At 42.2% G+C, this 20149-nt stretch overlaps 1 protein-coding gene across 3 annotated transcripts in view; it reads right to left on the reverse strand.

The window, feature by feature from the left end:
• The window catches only part of ACSL3 (acyl-CoA synthetase long chain family member 3), a 52062-nt gene extending 40206 nt beyond the window's left edge, over positions 1-11856 (reverse strand). Inside the window, exon 1 of one of the 3 annotated variants that reach the window (XM_051781431.1) lies at positions 11769-11856. The gene's annotated coding sequence lies outside the window, so the exon portion shown is untranslated. Of the gene's footprint in view, positions 1-11553; positions 11573-11768 lie in introns of those variants that run through there. The other 2 variants (XM_051781429.1, XM_051781430.1) reach the window with 2 other exon arrangements.
• Positions 11857-20149: the final 8293 nt, after the last annotated feature.

The raw sequence follows: 20149 nt of genomic DNA on the forward strand, positions 1-20149 counted from the left end.
ACTTTCTACTCTTTTAGCTAAATTTTGAGACAAAAAGTTTTATTATCTAGGGAAGAGTTTTTTTTCCTCTTAGTAGGCTCATTTACTTTGGGGGGGGGAAATCACACCTAGTGGTGGCAGACAACAGGGAGGCAAATGTGGTAACAAAGAACTAAAGTAGGCTGAAGGAGCTGACATTTCTTGAAGGCAAAGACCTGCACTTTCTCTCAAATGGATCCTTTGTATATCCAGTTATTTTTAAAAAGGTAATGGTAAGTGGGTGTTAAAAACTATTTGACATCAATCTCTTCTACATACTTCCAACCCCTTCTGTATGAAATATCACTACATGGTGCAGGACAGCAAGAGGCTCAGGTTTGTACATCTATCCTCTGCTTTCTAACAAAACAAAGACAGTAATATTTCTGAGAACCTAAAAGCTAAAGTGAAATCACAAAGCAGACAAAAAGCTTTATTTTTCAAAAAAAGCCCCTACAGGACCTTCAATGCACAGTCTGACTGCACAGGCTACAAATTTAAGTTTAAACCTTTGTTACAGGTGAAAATTAAAACTAAATCAAAATGAGTTCAGCACTGATGAGCTCCAGGAGCAACACTTAAAACAGGCACTTCTAAAGTTACCCTCACCCACAACACAAATACCCATTCAATAAAATCAACTGAAAATGAAAACCGCATTACAATCCTGCATCTTAGGTTTTTTTCTATTCAAAACATTTAAAAACTTATTTTCCTTAAGTAATTTTTTTACCTTATACAAGACAGTTGAAATATTTAATGGATTGACAAGTACATCTTCTATTAATAAGAACAATAAAAGACAGCTCTAAGGTAATAACTGCCGTCAGCAAACCTGAAAGCACTTCCCAAGATGAAAACAGTGTGCTAAAAACATTTACTCAAAGTCATGGAGCAAAGTAATGGCTATGCCAGAACACGGTCCCGTGCTGCTACATCTTTTATCTCCTTCTCCTCCCACTACATACTACTGCTTCATGGCAAACAAGTGTCTTGCTTGTTTCAGACACTTTATCAGATACTGTCAATATGCTGCTTCTACTCCTTTTTATAAGAAGGTCTTAGAGCACATAAGAGATGTATTCAATGCCAAACTAAATTCAATGTTTTCACGTTTGTGTCAGAGAAACAAAGAAATTAATGGATAAAGTACCTTACTACTGGAGAAGACCTCAGAGGAACTTTGGTATCTACAAATCAACTGACAGAGAGAGAAAATCCCACCAATTTCCCTGGCATACTGCTAGATTTTTAAACCACAGATACAAATTATACTTAAATAAGAACACTAATACCACTGTATATACAGTATGAAAAAAAATCTGCATAAAAATAAGCCAGAAGCTTCACTGTTACTCCCAGCTTTTGGCTACTGAAGAAGGGGAGTAACTGCCTACTTATCACTGCCAGTTTATCACTCCCCAAATTCCTACAATCACTTTCCACTCCTTTAAGTCAATCCTCCTAAGTACTTCCACTGGGAGGCAGACTCTGCTTTCCATCTGAATCGAAGGGACTGGCCAGAATGGTTTATATGCTATTTTCTACTACAAAACAGCCTAAGATCACTTCTCCAATTTCTGGGAAATCTGAAATGCTAAGGCATAAACAATTCTGGTTCGTTTGTTTCTTAGAAAAGAAAACAAAAATAGATATTCTGATGCCATACATTCAATGTGGTTTGTGCTGTATCCTAGTCATGTATTTGTCAGATCAGAACAAAAATATCTAACACAACACAACAACACCACAAATTTTTAGCAGTGAGGTTGCTTCTGGTTTTTTTTTCTCTAGCAGAAGCTATACATGCATAAGAGTGTTCTTATTTAGATTGAGTTCATATGCAGTGTCACAGTAAAAATTACCCATTACCCTGTATTCATCTTTTAAAAAATACCAGGTGGTCAGGTCCAAAATCTGGTAAGCACGTGTATTTATATTTTTTTTGCCTTCTTTCTGTAACATTTCTTCTCTGTTTGATGTGCTTTTGTTAGGGATAACTGTTGTCCCTAACACAGGCTCCTTACCTGGTGTGCAGACTCAAATCATACACCAAGATGAAGTATTTTATTTGTTTAGTCTAGTTTGTGCAAAGTAGGGAGGTTGCTGTAACCCACAAAGTCAGTCAAACCGTACACTTCAACATTTAAACAAAGGCATCAGTTTTCATTGGTTACAAATTACATAGCTTTCTCAATAATTAGTACTCAAACCCTTATTTGCTAATTGTATCTCTTGCTTCTTGTGCTAATTAGTCTGCATATGCAGCTCTTCCCTCCATTTGAGTCAAGAGTCTGTTCTGAGTAGTTGGTCGATGGGTCGGTGGCCGTGATCTCCCCTGCCAGAATTACCTTTCCCTGAGCTCCTGCTCAGTCCTGCTCACTTCACTCCTAGTGGCTCTTGTCCAAACAGCCCATTCATCTTGGGATTGTGTTCCCCTTTCCTGAAAGCAGAACATGAGCCAAGCCTACAAGTCTCTACAAGTTTCACAATGCAGTTGCTTAATTGTAACTGCCTACCTATAACTACTGTTAACATCAAAAACCGGCAGTTTGGTTCAAATCTTGACAGACTAGATACCACAACCTTAAACCAGAAGCTCTTAAAGAATAAGCAGCAGATGAATACACTCAGGGAACAAAGCAAATCTGAGAGAACAAAATGGAGATCGAGACCTCACCAGAGAAAGTGTGAAAATTCCACGTCTTTAGAGAAGTTCTTCACAAGGAAAACAATCAATCAGGTGAACAATATGTGCAACAGGAATTTTATATCTCAAAGGAAAAAGGATATCCACAGCATGACCAAAGCTATCAAGGTGATAAAGTGGGATGTTTCACCATTTAGTTTGAAAGGCCAAGCTGCTGACATTTTCAATACACTTTCTCTTTTGAAGGATGAATACATTTTTGGGTTTCGATTCCTTGGGGTTTTGGTGTGGGTTTTCTGGTTTTTAGTGTGGGTTTTCTGGTTTTGGTGGCGTTTTTTTGGTTGGTTTTGTGATTTTGTGGGGATTTTTTGTGTGTTTGTTTTGGTTTGGGTTTTTTTGCTTTTTTGGGGTTTTGTTTGTTTGTTTGTTTTAGATTGGGTAGTTTTGGGGGGGAATTGGTTTGTTTTTGTAATCCTTTTTCTTTGTTATTGTTATTTTTTTAAACATCATCATTGTGTGCAGTCATCTACAGAGATTTACTACCAAAAACAATTTAATGAAAAAGTTCCCACAAGAATATCTGCTTTTCTCACACCCCACTTTCCACTGTGGTGACTGAAACTCCAGAACAGGAGCAACTCCTCTCCTCTGGCCTGCAATGGAAGTCACGAATCCTTCAGAAAGGACCACTACCTTTTTAAGGAAAGACTACTGCTCCCAAGCCCACATGCATGCTTCAGACTTACCTAATGTTCACTCTCAAAATAACGAAGAGTTCCCCCTGAAGCCACACAGAAAGACCAAGAGGAATGCAATTTATAAAAATCACAGCCCCAGGAAGTGTTGCCTCAAGCCAACACTCCCCGGGAGTTTCGTACTTTGCAGACTGAACTCCCTGCAAGGACTAAGCCAGACATATCGAAAGCAGTACTTCACCCCAGCAACCATGTAAATGCAGAAAATAACTTGTAGAGCCTTTTTTGAGCACAAATAGAAAGAGAGAAATGACATTCACTCATTCAAAGTTTTAGGAATGTGCAATTTTCACTTTTGGTAATAAATCTATTCTCAAAAACATAGTTGTCTGTTTCTTAGACAGCTTACAGGAGTGTCTGTGAAACCCCTTCTCCTAAACACCCAGGTTTACAGATAACTATAACTGACCCCTAAGCTCGTTTAACAGAAATACTTTGCTTAACAGTCGTTGTATTTGAACATAAACCCCAACTGTACTGCAATGGCCAAAAACTGCCTCTCCCCTAACACTTTTCAGAACGTAATGCTAAAAAATACTTGGCTTATGTAACTCCAGATTTCAAAAAGACTCACACTAAACTGATTTATAAGACACTAGGAATGCTGCAAAATCTGTAAAAACAGGACTTTGACAAACGTTTCCTATGGATACAAACATGACACTATAAATGCCAAGTTGCCAAAAGGAACATCACCTGGAAGCCACAGCAAAACAGTTCCCCAGTTAAGCACTTGATGAAGGCTGGGGAAGGCTACCACAGAAGCAGGTTTCAGCTGTTAATGTTTCAGCCTCATTCCTCCATGTATTTATGGGCAGACAGCGCTTTTTACACTCAACAAGTGGGGGATGACCAATGGGAAGTCACACAAATCGTTGAGCTACAGAAAAACCAGCAGGATGTTTCACTGCAAACCACTTTATAAGGTTTTTATTTCTCTTGGCTGCTCTAAAATTCTAGGGGCAGTGGGGAATACAATATTAGAAAAGAAAGAAATGGCCAAGGAAAAAGAAAACATTTCAAATTCAGTGTTTTCCTAAAGAGCTACTTGATCAAGGTTTTATATCAATACTGCTTGGGGAAAAATTACTCCTTTGTTCAAAATCCAGCACTAGAATTTACTTAAGCATGGCATAAAGAAGTCTACTCTGCTCATTTGAGTCATCATTCTGTTTTCTAGCCTTAGAAGTAACAGTGTCAGGACAACCTCTCTCCTCCATCACACTGGAAAAAATATCCTTTTCTCTCCTTTTATTATTCTCTCTTTCATAAGTAAAGCAAGGCAGGATCAGTTATGAACATGCTCAACAATTGCATAACACAAAGCGAACATGAAACAAGATCTCATTAAATTAGAGGCCATTTTATTCTGTGTGAAGAAGCCTTACAGAAGTGTGGTTCTCAGCTCCAAGTCCTTACATGCCCTTAAAACTTACAGGTGTTGGAAATCAGAGGACAATATCCAGCACCCACAGATATGGACTGGATGGGAAGAAGGCGAGGAACAAACTAAGTCTGCACAGGAGACAATTCAAGTCAGTAGTTCAGAATTAGCAGACAAACATGGCATAGGTAGGCGGAGGTTTTGGTAGAAGGGAAGCCTGTTTTTCTATTCAGGGAAAACAAACACACCCTTATACTCGTTATATAAACACGACCAAAACTGAGTTACCTGGCTGGGTAGAGCCTTCACTGCTAAGTTTCAAGAACACTGACCTTTTTAAAAAAGAGAAGTGCCATAGTACCAACAGCATTTGTAGGAATTTTGTGAATATTCTTGGGCAAAATTATTTTGTCTGTCTTATACAGATGTTCATATTAGATTAATACAAGCTGACAAGTTGGAAGTCTAGAATAGACTATTACCTATTTTTGAAAGAATATAAATATTTCATCTGTTTCATGAGCCTCCAACATTTTAAACACCAAGAGAAATACATCTTGCCTTTAAAAAAATCTCCAAAAAAGTCATGAAATATTAAGCTAATGATATAATTAAAATACATGCAGTTTCAACCACTGTACTCAAACTCTTAGATGTATACACATCGGCAAATGCACAAAAAGAAGTCAGGTTAGTACATCTCTCAGTTCTTTCACACCCTGGACCTGGCCACAACTGCATTTGTGAATGCATAACACAGGATTTGGGCAGAAGATTATTTTTTTCTTAACTAAAACTTAATTTTCTGGTCAATGGCAGATTTTTTTTAATGTCTATTTTAGTGAGCATTCCTAATCAAAAACCCTCACACCCACTAACAGCCCTGGCTTGGTGGCTGACACACCAGCTCACAGCCCTGCTGCACCTATTGGGAAGTGGACTTGTACCTTGTTCTTTAAAGTAATGGACGTTACCAGGTTAAGCTATTTGTGCAGCTTGCAAAAGAAGTACATAAAAATCTCCATAAGCATCTTCCCCCTCAAGGAGGGGGAAAAAATAAAATCCACACCATTTTCAGCACTGCTGAACTGGAAAATATTTTCTAAGCATCTCAAAGCTGTCCATCAGGAAAATCATTTCTCTATTTACAGTTTCCCTAGAACAATACAGGGCAGCAGTACTTCATCAAGACAATCAAAGTGCAGCAATAAAAGCCTGGAAAGTTCTGTCAGCACAGCCTGATGAGCCATTTGTGGACTTTCTGCTGTGGAACAGACCAAACCCAGTTTGCCACACAGACTCCCTGCCCCAGCATTACTGAGACCACTGTCTCCCCCCATGCCTGCTTCCTCACCTCTCTCCTCTTCAGCACTCACAAACATACAAATCCTTACAAAATCTGCAGACATAAAAAGCAGATGCATCTCTCCACGTAACCACTTAAATCCTCCTGCAAAGCCATCACCTCCTGCTTCTCCTGTTCCCTTCTGTCCTTCTCCATACCCACACAGTTAAAACTGCTACAGACACCTCTTTACCAAACACATCTAAATTCTACAAGCTAACCTTAGATGTTCCACATTTTTCACAGGTTCTCACAGAATAAGCCCATAAACATAGACTTTAATAATGGTGTGATGAAACAACTGTGGACGACACTGTTTCACAAATCACCTTCTCATACAGTCTTAAAACTTTGGTTGGTAGAAATCATTCTGTATGTCTGATCCAATAAACGTTGTGTCATCATGCACACTGATGTAGGACACTGCACTAATTGCTCAAGAAGCAAAGTACCCAGGAAAAACCTTCCTGAGGATGGTCCAGGTTTCTTGCATGTCTCAGCAGCCAACCTGAACAAAACGAGGCACATTCCATTCCCTGTCCTGGAGAGCAGTAAGGGAAAGGCAGAAGTCTTTTCTCTAAAGGTGTAGATAAGGTATTTTTACATAGCTTTCAGTTCAAAGTATCCTTAGGAGTTTATCACAGGAGGAGAGAATGTTCCACACAGACAGCAATGTAAAACAGCAAATAGGTGGGAAACTGGAGCTGGTAGTGCAGGACTACTGCTATTCTGCTGCTTCATCTTCAGCAAGTCACTTCTAATATTTATTATCTACTTTCCCTTTCTAGGTCTCATACTGGTTTCATCTAGTATATAGAAGCATTCAGGGTAAGGATATTTACGTAGTTCCTAAAAAACAAACCACCAGATTTCCAAATTTATAGTATAGGGAGAAGGCTTGCAGTTTGTTATTGTTGTTTTCACTATTAATGAAAATCTAAGTCAATAATTTCAATAATCTTATCTTCCCTGCTTTTCAAGAAACTCACAGAACTGAGAAGCCAGCTTGTCCCACTTCAGATACTGTAATTAACTAGCACATTTTCATAATTAACAAGACTCAGGAACACTGAAGGAAAGACAACTTCCCAATGCTCACGTGGTGACAAATTGCCACCTCCTCCCCCGGGATTACAGACACTAAGTCAGCACCTTGACTTCCCGTGAGCTGCAGGCTCACTTAAGGAACGAGAGGACAGGTGAATAATTCCTTCCCAAGGATCAGTAAAAGACTCTTGCAAGTTTTGAATCAAGCTGATTTTAAAAACAGTTTGAATTTTGAACAACTTTTCTCTAATTCATTTAAAAGGTAATACACAGTAAGATTTGAGCTTCCTTCAGAGAGTTGCACTATTTCCCCCCCCACAGAGTGGTATTTTGGAATAGCCATTCAGAAGGTGTGGTTAGGATATGGCCTTGTCCAGGGGATTTCCTTCAACAGACTCAGAATCATTAGATCCCAACTGTATCTCAAAGCTGAGTACTGAATACTTTGACAGCCCTTCAGGCCTTACTACACAGCAAACACTGATGTAGACCAGGCCCTCAGGATGAAGAGCAGGTTCTTCCAACTCTAACTGCATAATTAAACAAATAAAGCCCTGGCATTTGGGAACTGCTTAAGATTGGCTTGAGTGCTTCCTATACTCCTCCAAGTTTGATGTGTAAACCTGCACTGCCAGACCACATGCAGTCCTAAATAAGCTGGCTCAGAACCTTCCACTGCGACTGCTCTGTTGGCACAAACTTAACAGAGCCACGGGACAATTCAAGTAGGAAAGGACAGTAGGAGGACTCTGGTTCAACTTCAAGCTCAAAGTGAGATCACACCTGCTTTCTCATGGCTTTATCGAGTTGAATTTTGAAAACCTCCATAGAAGGAATCTGCACAAGCTCTCTGGATAGCAAGTCTCACCACCTGACAAACCTCAGGGTGAAAAATGCCTTGTAGAGACAGACCCCTCACACCCACTGTCTCTTGTCCTCCCACCATGCACCACTGCGAAGAACTTGGCTTCATTCTCTTGAAAACCTCCACACAGGTTCTGGAAGGGCCCCCCAGGCCTTTCTCTTCTCCAAGCTCAACTTCTACTTCTCCTCACAAAGCAAAAGCTCCAGACAATCTTGGCAGCAGTCCAGTTAACTCACTCCAGTTTATCAACATTTCCCTCGTCCCAGGGAGAAAAACCGGATGCTGTATTCTGGATGCAGTCTAATGAGTGCCAGTGGAATGGGATAATTGCTTCCCTTCACCTACTGGCTGTGCTCCTGTTCATACAGGGCACACGCTGCCCCATGCTCAGCTTGCTGTCCACCACGACCCCGAGAGCCCTCTCAGCAGAGCTACCCCCAGGCAGGCTGTGCCAGTGCAGGAGGTCACTCCTGACAGAGAACAAGCCAGGAAGCCCCCACCCTCAAACAGCTGCTTAAATGGTAAATTTGCTTAGTAATCGGCAGCAGATGAAATGGATAGAAATTGAAGCCAAGTCTTCTTAGTGTTAATACACCTTACTTAGTAGTACTAAGTCGCATCTTAGGGCCATATTCAGATGGCCTAAATTCCACATAAATCCTTCTGTCTCCTATTTCTTATTAGCTGGCTTTCAGGCAGCTCCCGATTCCGTGTCATATGTAAATTCTCTGAATTGCTTTTCAAAACCACCTAGATTTCTCCAATGAAGAGAAAAGGTGCTTCAGTGGAATCCAGGCCACCTGAATCTAGTCTTTAGGGTCCGATAACATTGCAGCATCAGATTGCATTATTCCTTTGGATTTGCCATTGTGGTAGCAAGTAGCAGCTCATTTGTCAAGACAGGTTTAGTTACTCTTCCACTGAAACATATATTTCAAAAGAAAATGTAGATCACTAAACAATTCAGGACTCAGTTCTTCCTGCTACTTTCTGGAAATTTACTCCATAGTTGGATCTCCTTGAACAAGAATGCTTTATCCACAGCTCTTCTGCATTTTGTCCTGAGACATGGATGATGCTTTGTTCCGGATGTCTCAACAATTCATTGAAAAAAAATGGGTCTTTAGTATGACTGTGGCTCAAACCATTCACTGGTCTACAGAAAGGAAGAATAAAAGCCCTACAATCAGCACTGAATGTGGGCTGGGGAAATCAATGGCTTAAATGCTCACCAGTTCAGCAAAAGCACACCACGCTTTAGGTCAAGCATGAAGACATTTCTTCTAGTTCTTCAAAGATTATTAGTTTTCCAATAAATACCATTTTGATTTTCCTAATTTTCTGGCTGAACCAGAACTTTTGATTTGAGAAATTATTTCTTTTAGGCATTATGGTTTTATAACAGTGTCATAAATTGAGAAGTTACACATACCAGCATGCTCTACTCACTGTTCTTACATAACCAGGATTCTCCAAGCAAGAGAGATGCAGCAGGGAAGGTGGGAACCACTCATAAACACTTCTGAAAAGAGGACCCAGATTCAACGCACCACAGTCCTGACACCTCTTTTTAGGACAGTAACAGTGCTTTTCTCAAAGCTCCAGAGAACTCCAGATGCACAGGTATGGAGAGTCTGCCCCCTGTACACAGCTGTAACCCAGAGCTCTCTCAAAACATCCCAGTACTGTGACACATACAGAATAAAACTGAGGCTGAGATTTATTGTATCACTCCTCACTTTGAGTGGAACAGGACACTTGGAGACAGCACAACTTTCAGAACCAAGCGCCAGTTTATTGCAGATCAAACAGGCTATTTTAGAATTAAGTCAGTAATTTTGCTCCTCTCCAAGGCATTCTGTATCCATTAGCAAGAAGCTTGCTTTCCTGATCAGCCAAAAGGTACCAGATGCATACCACAGGCTGACTGTATTATGTGTTTCAGAAGTTTCCACCACACACATCAGCAGCTCCATCAGACTGACTCAAGCCTGTCAACCAGCCATCAACACTGAACATGGAAACATTAAATGTGAACCTACCTTTGGTTTCTAGGGACTAACAACAACAAACGTGCTGAACAACTACAAAGAAAATCAGGTCTGTAAGTTACAGTGTTTAGTTTCAACCACTCCTGAAGCATAAATCCACGGGACAAGGGGGAATTACCAGACTTCATAATATCTTTCCTTCACTTTTCAAAGCACACAGGACAGTCAAATACTGCAAAGTGCAGATGGTTATGAGCAGTGGTGCAGATGGTTATGAGCATAAAGTCTTAAGAGTGCACCGAGATGATTACCTTCCTCTTAGGGAATAGTTAAGAGCTGATAAAGCATCTATTATTTCAGACCTTTACTTTTTAGCCCCAGGAAACAAAAAAGGCATATGCCACAATGAATTTCTGCACAATGAGATACCAATCCACTCTGGAAAAAGACCAGATCTACAGCAGAATGTAACCAGACAAAAAAAGTCATTAAGGCTTTTTGGTTTCATTTTATGCTTTTTCTTTACATGATGCTTAAACAATAACAACAACAAAAAAAACCCCTTTCACGTCAACTAAAATATTCCTTAACACTTCTATAATATTCCAAATGTATTAAGTAAAAATGACTGCCTTTACCGGTATCAGACTTTTAAAAGTACCCAAAACCATTTATCATTTGTGTTGCTCATAAATATTGGTATTGCTCACTTCATAAATTCTGTACTGAGAACTGCACTTCAGGATAAAAAGTGAGGCTATTTAAATACAAGAATTTCACATCTGGTGTTATCAAATCCATTTCACAGGCCAAAAAAAGTCACGTTCTAGAATCAGGTACTTCTAAACAAAGTGCAGTATTTCTGATCTTAAAAAATTACGTATCAGTTGCTGTACATAATAATTAAACGGTTTGGGAAGCTTATTTCTTCAGCAAGCTAAAAAATAAATGCAGCAGTGCTTATAAGCTACCTTACAACTATTTTTATTCTGTCGTTGTCTTACTTTCTCTGAAAGCTACTGTTTGCTTATTTCTCAGAGATTCTATACGGGTCCCAAACACTGAACTTCACCCTCTTAATGAAGTTTCATTATCTGAAATAGTCTTTTAAGCCTTTCTTTCCTCCCCTCGAGCGAAGGGTGTTCCTGTGCTACCCTTCCCGGGGGAGCCCAGGGAGGGAATCTACCCAAGCACTAAATCCAGCACCGAAACCCTGGAAACCTGAATGGCAACACTGGAACGGGGCTGGAAGTCCCGGCCCGTGCCTCCCCCGGCCCTGCAGCTCTCACACCACACGCGCTCGCACATCCCGAGCAGCGGCCGGGCCGGGACCCCCGGGCCGGGGACAGCGTGGGGACAACCGTGTCACCCCCGCGCCGGGCACCTGCCGGGCGGTGCCCCCGGCCCCGCCGGGCTCCCCGCACCCGCCGGACCCGAAACACAAAGAAAAGCCTACGGAAAACCCCCCCTCGCTATCGCCTGTTATCTCGCTAATTACCCGCGGCCGGGAGGCGCGGCGGCACGGTCGGTGCGCAGCCCAGCCCGCCGCCCCCGCCGGGCCGCCCCAGCCCCGCCGCGGCCCGCGCGGCCGCCGCACTCGCCCCCGCGGAGGCGGCGAGAGGCCCGGCGGGGCTCCGCAGCGCAGCGCGGCGCGGCCGGGCGCGCTCCCGGCGGGCGCAGGGCCCCGCGCTCCCCCCGCAGCCCCGCACTCACCGGCCCCGGCCCCGCGGACGCTCCGCGGCGGCACCGCCCGCTCCGCCCGAGTGCGCGCCCCGCGCTCCGGCTCAGCCGCGGCCGGGCCGCCCCCCGCCGCCAGCGCCGCGCGCGCTCATCCCGTATGCGCCACGGCGCCTCCTGGTTGGCCCGCGCCGAGTGGCGCGCGGGGCCGGGCTCCCGCCGCGCGGGGTTACTACAGGTCACCCGCGGAGGGGGCGGAGCGAACCGGCACGAGGGGGCGGGGCCGGAGCCGGGGCCGCCCCCCCGCCCGCGCCGCGTCAGCGCCGCGGCCTCGCCGAGCTGCGCATGCGCGGCCGCGGGGCGGCCGAGGGCGCTGAGGGGCGGTCGCGGTTCGGAACGAGCGGGACCCCCCCGGGCCCGCCGGGGCTGCTCACCTCCGGCACCGCCCCTGGTAATGGCCCCGGGCCCGCCGCTAACGCCGCTGTCCGACGGGCGCTACGGTGGCGCCGGTACTGCGCGCAGGCAGGTGATGCTCTGTGTGCCGCCGGCGCGCGTTAATGGGTGCTCTCTGACACGTGCCCCGGTCAGAGTCACCGCGGCAGAGCGCTGGACGGGCCTCGGCAGCTGCCCGGCTCGGGTCCTGAGGTGCTGCAGGAGCGCCAGGGCTCGAGGCTGCCGTTTGGGCTTCCCTGAAGCTGAGCTTTTAAGGGACGGTGTTACCCGTGGCAGCTGCTGCAGAGGTTCTTGACCTGGATCTCTGCTGGCGGGACTGAGCAAAGATCGCTCCTTTCACATCAGAGCTGCCGTCACCTGCAGCGAGTTTTGGTCAGTGCTGCTCGAGGCTGGGTCCCTATTTAACAATTACTGAGGAACCTCTTCTGTCAGTATTGATTTACCCGGGCCCTGCAAATGTTCCTGCAGAATTAGAGGTTTCCATTTAATCGCCCGTAATACAATGCTGAAAGATAAAAGAAATGAGCACCTGCCAAAGATAAGCAAAATAAAAACAACGAATGGGAGGAAGGTTCCAAAGCCCCGAGGAAAGATTTAGTTACGGCAGGTGCTGGGGTTGCCTTTGCAGTGGTGGCAGCCAGCATTGACACAAGGGGTAGGTTTGTTTTGAACAGTCTGTGCAGGTCAAGTGTCCCTGTCACAGCCCTGGGAGCTGAGCAGCCCCGAGGTCTGAGGAGAGGAGGATTGCAGTGCTGGGGACAGGAGCCTGAACACAGCTGTACCTACAGGTCATCGGGCAGTGAGTTACTTTGTGCAGGTGACACTGCCCATGGCATGTCCCACCTCCTTGCCCCTCGCTGACACCACGTTTCAGAAGAAGAAGCACTGTTTGCATCTACAGTCATCTGCAGGGCACTTGAGTGGCAGGGAATATACTCACTCTTGCTAAGAGCAGATTAACAGGGTATATACTTCTAATCCAAAGACCAACTAAGTCAGTCACCTCAATGACTGGAAAAAGCGCTTCCAAGTGTTTAGAACTGGAACGGAAGAGATGGCCACTGACTGCTTTGAAAAGCAGGAAAACAGTATCCACAGGAGTTGTCTGAGCTATAAAAGTCATGAGCTATTGAAGGTAGTGATGCTACCTGGATTATGGGTAGGAGCATGGAAGTGTTATATTTCAGTTTCACACTCACTGGAAAAAGTGGAAAAGGATAAGCAAACTTGGAAGAAGAAACTCATTTCTCAAAGATAGAAAATGTGGCCATTTGTGCAACAGGAGGGAATTCATGGGGCTTTCTGCCAAAATATTTACTTATATTGGTAGAGACAGGATAAAGTTAATAAATACAATGTGAATATTAGCACAAGGAAAAGAGTCCCAGATTTGTGTCACAGAATCACAGAATTACAGAATCACACCATCTTTCACATATCATTCAAAGCAAGGAAGGTTCAGAATAAAACTAGAAAAGCAATTTGATGTAAAGGAAGATTGGAGATAAAGCATTGGACAGCACAGAGCTCATCTGCTCAGTGTCAGATCTCACATTGAACCCTCTGTTCTTGTTTGCTTCTGGGTAATCACCAGTGACTGACTGGAAAACACCTCAGCAAAAGCCTCACTGTGAGAAATAAATGGACCCCACAACTTGAAATTAAATGTGATCCTTATTAAACTGCTAGATCTGAATACTGTCAATTTTTATGAGAAGGAGATTCCAAAGAAACTTTAACTTCAAATACAGATTTGTTGTAAACTTTGTATTTCAGTCTTATCTGTATTAGAGGGTGCATCTGTGTGCATGGTTTAAGTTTGCCTGAACTTTGGAGTGATTTGAAATCCAAATGCTGTGTAAGTAGCTGTATTTACTCCAAATAGACCCACGTATTGGCTGTATCCCTAGCAGTCTTCAGGGTAAATAAGGAGTTGTTGGTGACATACCACCCCAGAGGGATGTTTTTTGAAAAATTGTGAGGCCTTTGGTGTTGATACCCCCCAGTTCTTACTGCTTGTCTGCAGGAGATAACAGCTACATCAGCCAAACTAGTACTCCAGGCCTGTAACTGGGGAGTGGGCAAACTGTTACAGACACCAAAGGACCTGAAGTACTTTAATTGCCCTCCCAGTACCAACCATCCAAGCCTGCCAGGGTCTTCCTGCATGCAGGACCACACATAATCATCACAGAGCATCTCTTTTGTCCCAAAAAGCTGTCCAGTGCATTCCATATCTAAAGATAATTTAGGTATGAGCAAGACATTCAAATAACAACAAAAATACTTAGAACTAACTATTAAATTCTAACAGGTTTTCAAACTTTCTTTTGTTAGCATTTAAACTAATTTCTAAGGAGTTACTATTAAAAAGACAAAACTGTGTTCAATCCACTAGTCTACAATGACATTTCTTAAGCTTCTCCCTGTGTCATTTGGTGCTGGTGGATGCTGGAGACAGTACTCCTGACTGGATAGCCTGGTCCCTGGCAATCCCTGTGGTTCCTAATTCAGCTCAGCATCAGAAGTGAAACATAACTGCAGCCTACACTGATAAAGCAACTTCAATTTTACAGACCCCTAAGGCTTAAAAACGTACACACATATACAGAAACAACGACTTTGTTGTTAAATATTGATTTAAATGGATTCCTACATGTATTCACTATTTTCTTGAGGTTCTTCATAGATTCCTGATGTTTACATACAGCATAGGCAAAGCTTTTCACAATATCAGGGATTTTACCACACCTTTTGCTTAAATGTAGATTTTACAGAGCAGGGCTTTGGAAGATACTGGTGTAATGTGTCACTTACACTAACAATTTTCTTGTACAAGTCTATGCTGAGTATCCCATAGGAAAACCAAAGAATTTGGGGATAGATAGTACAGATAACAGTCACCAATAAAATTATGGATAATGTATGTTTATAATTGGAAATTTAAACTGCACAAGACACATGCTCTAGTGACTGTGGGAGACAGTGACTTTGCCTACACAAGCCATGCATAGGGATGGGAAATTAAAACAGTATCTGATTTATATTTTCATTAGAAAGGCAACTAACAGAAATAAAGGCAAGAAATAAGTAGTTGTATCATTCTAGAGCATTCAGGCAGGGAAGGAGTATCAGTGAAAATATTCGTGGCTCCTACTAACCACATTCATGTATTCACAAATGCTTGTTTGGTTAGGGTTTTTGATTCCCAGAAGGAGAAGCTCATTAACTATTCTCGTTTTCCCTTTTAAAAAGTTTCAGGCATGCAGTCAAGGGGAAAAAAAAACCACTGCCATATGTTTTGTTCAACAGTGGAGAATGAGTAGCAAGCAGTAAATAGCAGGGAAAATTGCAAGTGATCCTATGAAAATACTGATTTGGAAGTACAGTCAACTGACTCATTAGGAAAGAGAACACAAAGCCCATCTTATATTTGGCCAATTCTAACTAATATCTAGGGGGAATTAATAAAAACAAAACCATGAACCACACTGAAAGAGGAGAGTCTGAATGGGTAAACGTGTGGAAGGCTGGCATTAATCCTTGATGAGCAGGCTGCTGCCCACTGATTCTTGGGAAGAAGCTAGAGGGGAAAGACCCAACGGTGTCACAGATATAACAGATGCAAGAGCCTTCAGCTAAAAATCCCTGGAGGGACACGAACAAAATTAAGTAGTATAGGACAGTACATATGGTTAAATTACAATCAAATTGACTTCTTATGTGAAATAACGGAGACCATCAAAGAAGGGTTTGGGTGGAACAAAGCTCATGGTCTTGATGGAATATATGTCAGTGTATGCCTTCAAACCTGTGAAAAATGAATGGCTCTATAATTAGCAAACTTTCTCCATGACTCATTAAATAATTGAATGCTACAAGTTAATACAGTGCTAGTCTAAATTAAATTAATTGTAGCTGAAGAAAAGATAATATTTTTAAACTGTTTGCTTAGAATTTATTTTGCTTTAGCTACAAACAATACCAGTTCAACAAAGGGACAGGTATCCCTGGTAATTTTTAATTAAACAATCAAACTGACATTGTAATGTTTTATTTCTAGAGATATCCTGGTAGTGTGGCATTTTTAAATGCCCTCTTAAAAGGCAGAGAGGGCTGAGTTACTACTGAAGGGGCAGGGAGAGCCAGCTGGGATGTGAGTTCTGGCAGCAGAAACAGCTTGTGTTCCTGAAGTGATCATTCTCACAACTGTTAATTTTGGGGTGTTGTTTTAAAAGATGGAAAAACATTTCTAGCACAAGCTAATGTACACGTGTACATATCAGTATATTTGACTCATTTTTATCCGTGAAGCTTTTTGTTTCCAAATAAAGAAATGAATGAGTAAGTTGCTGAGATTAAATTGGAAAGCAGTAAACTCTGGCAACATGACCCAATGATTAATTCTTTAGCAGAACATCTGGTCATATGGGCATGCCCAGAGCCACTTCTTACAGAGAGAGATTGATGACATTAATAACAAGGTGATCAAGGGTATAGTGGAAAATTTATCACCACTTGACACAGTTCAGCTTTGTTAATGCTTGAGTACTTCTTTAAATTCCTAGCTTGTATTTTCTCATCCCACAGATCTGTTGCCAACCCACTGTGATAAATCAAAGTGCCATTCAGGTATTAGTAGTACAATAACCCCCAAACCTGAAATTTCCAAGTAGGGGAAAGCATGTAAACAGGTCAGGATCTGTAAAACAGGCTGCAAGGCAAGCTCTGTGACACCACCACACCTTGGAACTGCCGTGCTGTGAGAAATTGTGTCACCCACGGAAAATGAGAAGAAGGATTAAAAATAGAATTTATTTCTGCTCTTGAACTTTCTGGCTCAAAAAGCCGCCTGTCATTTTCTAGGCCAGTGAAAAATTACAGTGGAGCTGACAGTGTCAAAGGCAGCCAAGAGGAATCAAATCATCAAACAATGAATGGTGACTCAAGCCTGCAGAAGAAAGGTAATCCCTGTGGGCTCCAAAGACAGTGGCGTCCTGAGAATCTTAAAATACAATTTAATCACCAAGTAGACCATAAAAACATCCAAGCCCAGATCCAAATCCATGTCTGAGCCTTCCACACTGCTTGTGCCCCAGTGGCTGCCCGGACTGGGCTCCCCCACAACTTGCCCTGTGCTCAGATGTTATTCCATGGGCATGGATGCATCGGGCTTGCTGCAGCCCAGTCCAGCACCCCTTCCAGCCTTGGCACAGCACAGATTTAAGATTTGCTTCTTCATCCAAGCAGCACCAGGCACAGAGCCCTTTTGCTTTTTAGACCACCATAGTTAAGACTCACCAGGTTTGTCTGGATTACCTTGTGTGCACCTGATATTTGAGAAGGAAGGAAAAAGACACTTCCCAGAACAGACCTGCTTTCTTCGGCAATTCTGAATAACCATGGTAAACAAGTACTATTACAGATAAAGCTGGCAGTTATAAATCCTGAAATGTGACACCAAGTGGCCAAAACAATCCGAGTGTTTTCCTGCTGTAGCAGGGGAAGGCTGCAAAGGCTTCCAGTAGTTTGCTTTTATTTAATGGGCTTTGTTTAGTCAACTACTGTGCAATGTTTTCATAAAACAAAACCATTTTACTGTCTTAAGACTTCAACCAGGAAACAAATGTGGCCAAGGGTTTCCAAAACAGAAGTTTAAATTTGGGCTCTTGTGTGAGTTGGATATTTGGGGTTATTTGAGAAAACTGAGGTAAACAACCACATATTTGACAGCTTGAGAAATGCATAACTCAAGTGGGTGCCCGACTTACCCAAGACGAATTCCGTGAACTTCAAAAGAATGGCTTTCAGTGTGTTTTCTAGAGGAGGGAACAGCATCTTCCCCCTGGCAGAGATATGGAAAGGAAGCCATTCCATCAATTGCATTAAGCTGAACTAGGGAATTCTTCAAAAAATAAGGGATGTAGCAGAGGTGTCTGATTTTGCAGGCTGAGCTGGTCACTGCCAGGCTGTCTGCTGGTTAGTACCTACAAGGCAATGCTTCATGACTTGTTTATTTAAGTTTTGACTGATGGACACACTCCTTTGCTTCATAGCAATTACTTAGGAATTGAAAATCTGGTATCAGAAACAGCAGACAATGAAACAGAACTTCTCTAGCAGCTAGGGCTTATATGCTTAAGAATTGTGTGTTAAATAAAGAAATTGCCAAATTCGATAATTCAATAATAGTAATTGCAAAATTCAATACATTTTAAGGCTATTCCACTGAAATACTAGAGAAAGAGATCACTGATTTAAAAAAAAAAAAGAAACCCAAAGAAAAATAAATTCTAAATTAAATACTAATATGCTTACATACACTAATATTCCATTCTATACCATGAAAACGTACTAGAAAACATATTAGAAGGCACAGAGAACTGAGAACTTGCAGTGACAAGTACAATCAGAAAATAAAAAGAAAATATGCATAGCATAAAGGCAGGAGTATTAAAGAGTACAGTCTCATTCAGGAATTCAGAGCTGAAGGTGGAATAATGAAAGTATGATTTTATAATCCTCCTACGTCTTGGCATTATTCTGAAGTAAATCTACGAAGGCATAAATAACTGAAGACAATGTGATCTCTTTGATGATTAAAGTGATACAACACTGAGTTCAGATATAGGGTGGTCTGGGTTTAGGGAAACTAGGCCAGTGGTAGCTGGGAGCACTTAGAGCATTCACCCTCACCTGACACAGGAAAGGTCTAAGGATTAGAAGGATTAAGATTAAGGAAGACAGTTCATGCGTGAGGAAGATTAAAACCACACTTGCTTAACAACACACCAAGAGAATGGCTACATCTCATGATCTGCATCACTGCAAAATGTTAATTATCAGCTAATGGAACATATGTGTGTTCTTCCAGACACTGCATTCTGTACCTCTTCACTCCTCTGATATTTCAAAGACATGAGCGTTTCTAAGAAATGAAAGTAGAATATATGCAAATGTATGTAAAAATTTGAAACAACCAATGCTTTACATGTGCTGGGAATATTTTTAAGGGATAGCTCCCCTAAATCTTTCCCATAGGAGACTAAAATGCTATTACATTCACAGGAGAACACCATAATTCAAAGAAGTCTTAAATCCTGTAAGGGTGGTCCAGCTTGAACACAAGCAGCATTTCCTCCTGAATACTGTATGCTGGACCTTCCTGAGACGACCCATGCCAAGAAGTTCTAACCCCAGTCCAAGCAGTCATTACCTTTGGCAAGAAGGTGATGAACATGAATTTATCCTCTCAAACTACACATCACTCACAAAATACATTTAGGGCTGGTCTTTGCCAGCCAGTTAAGTTACAGGGCCAATGTGCTCAGTACTGGGACCATTGCATTCCTGTGCAGCCAGGTGTCAGCTAACACCACCACACTACAGGTATTCACAACTTTTGTGGGGTTAGTACAAGTTTCCACACATGCCAGCTTGGGAAAAACTGAACATACTTTAGCTAGAGATCACCTAGTTACTAACTGTAATATTTTTTAATTGTATCTACATTTTGTTTAGTGCTATTTGTGTTGTTTTAAATGCATTTTGTCTCATCTAATTCTCTACTTGAGACAAAAGCCTGGAATTTTAAATCACAGTCATTAGCACAGCTCACCAAGGTCATGTTCTCACATAACCTGTTTTGCTCCTGGAAGACAGTTCTGAGAGCTCAACTGCATGCACTGAGTCAGCTCCATTTTCTTCCAGCATGGGACGTTAACACAGCAACAGCATTATTTTTTCTTGAAGCAAGGTATTACTGTTCACCAGGGGAGGCTATGGCAATAATTGCTTCTTATGTAAACAAGCAGAAATTAATAATGTTTTCTGGAGACCTAGAAAAAAGTCTTGTAAATTACTTGGCGAGATGCATGGATGTAAAATCTCAGACCAGATAAATATTAGATCACTATACACTTAAAGTTCTATTTCATCTCTAACGTTAAAGAAATGAGAGCAAT

This window comes from Manacus candei, unplaced genomic scaffold (assembly GCF_025592945.1).
Source record: "Manacus candei isolate 608988 ecotype Guabito, Panama unplaced genomic scaffold, ASM2559294v1 h1tg000015l, whole genome shotgun sequence".
NCBI lineage: Eukaryota > Metazoa > Chordata > Aves > Passeriformes > Pipridae > Manacus > Manacus candei.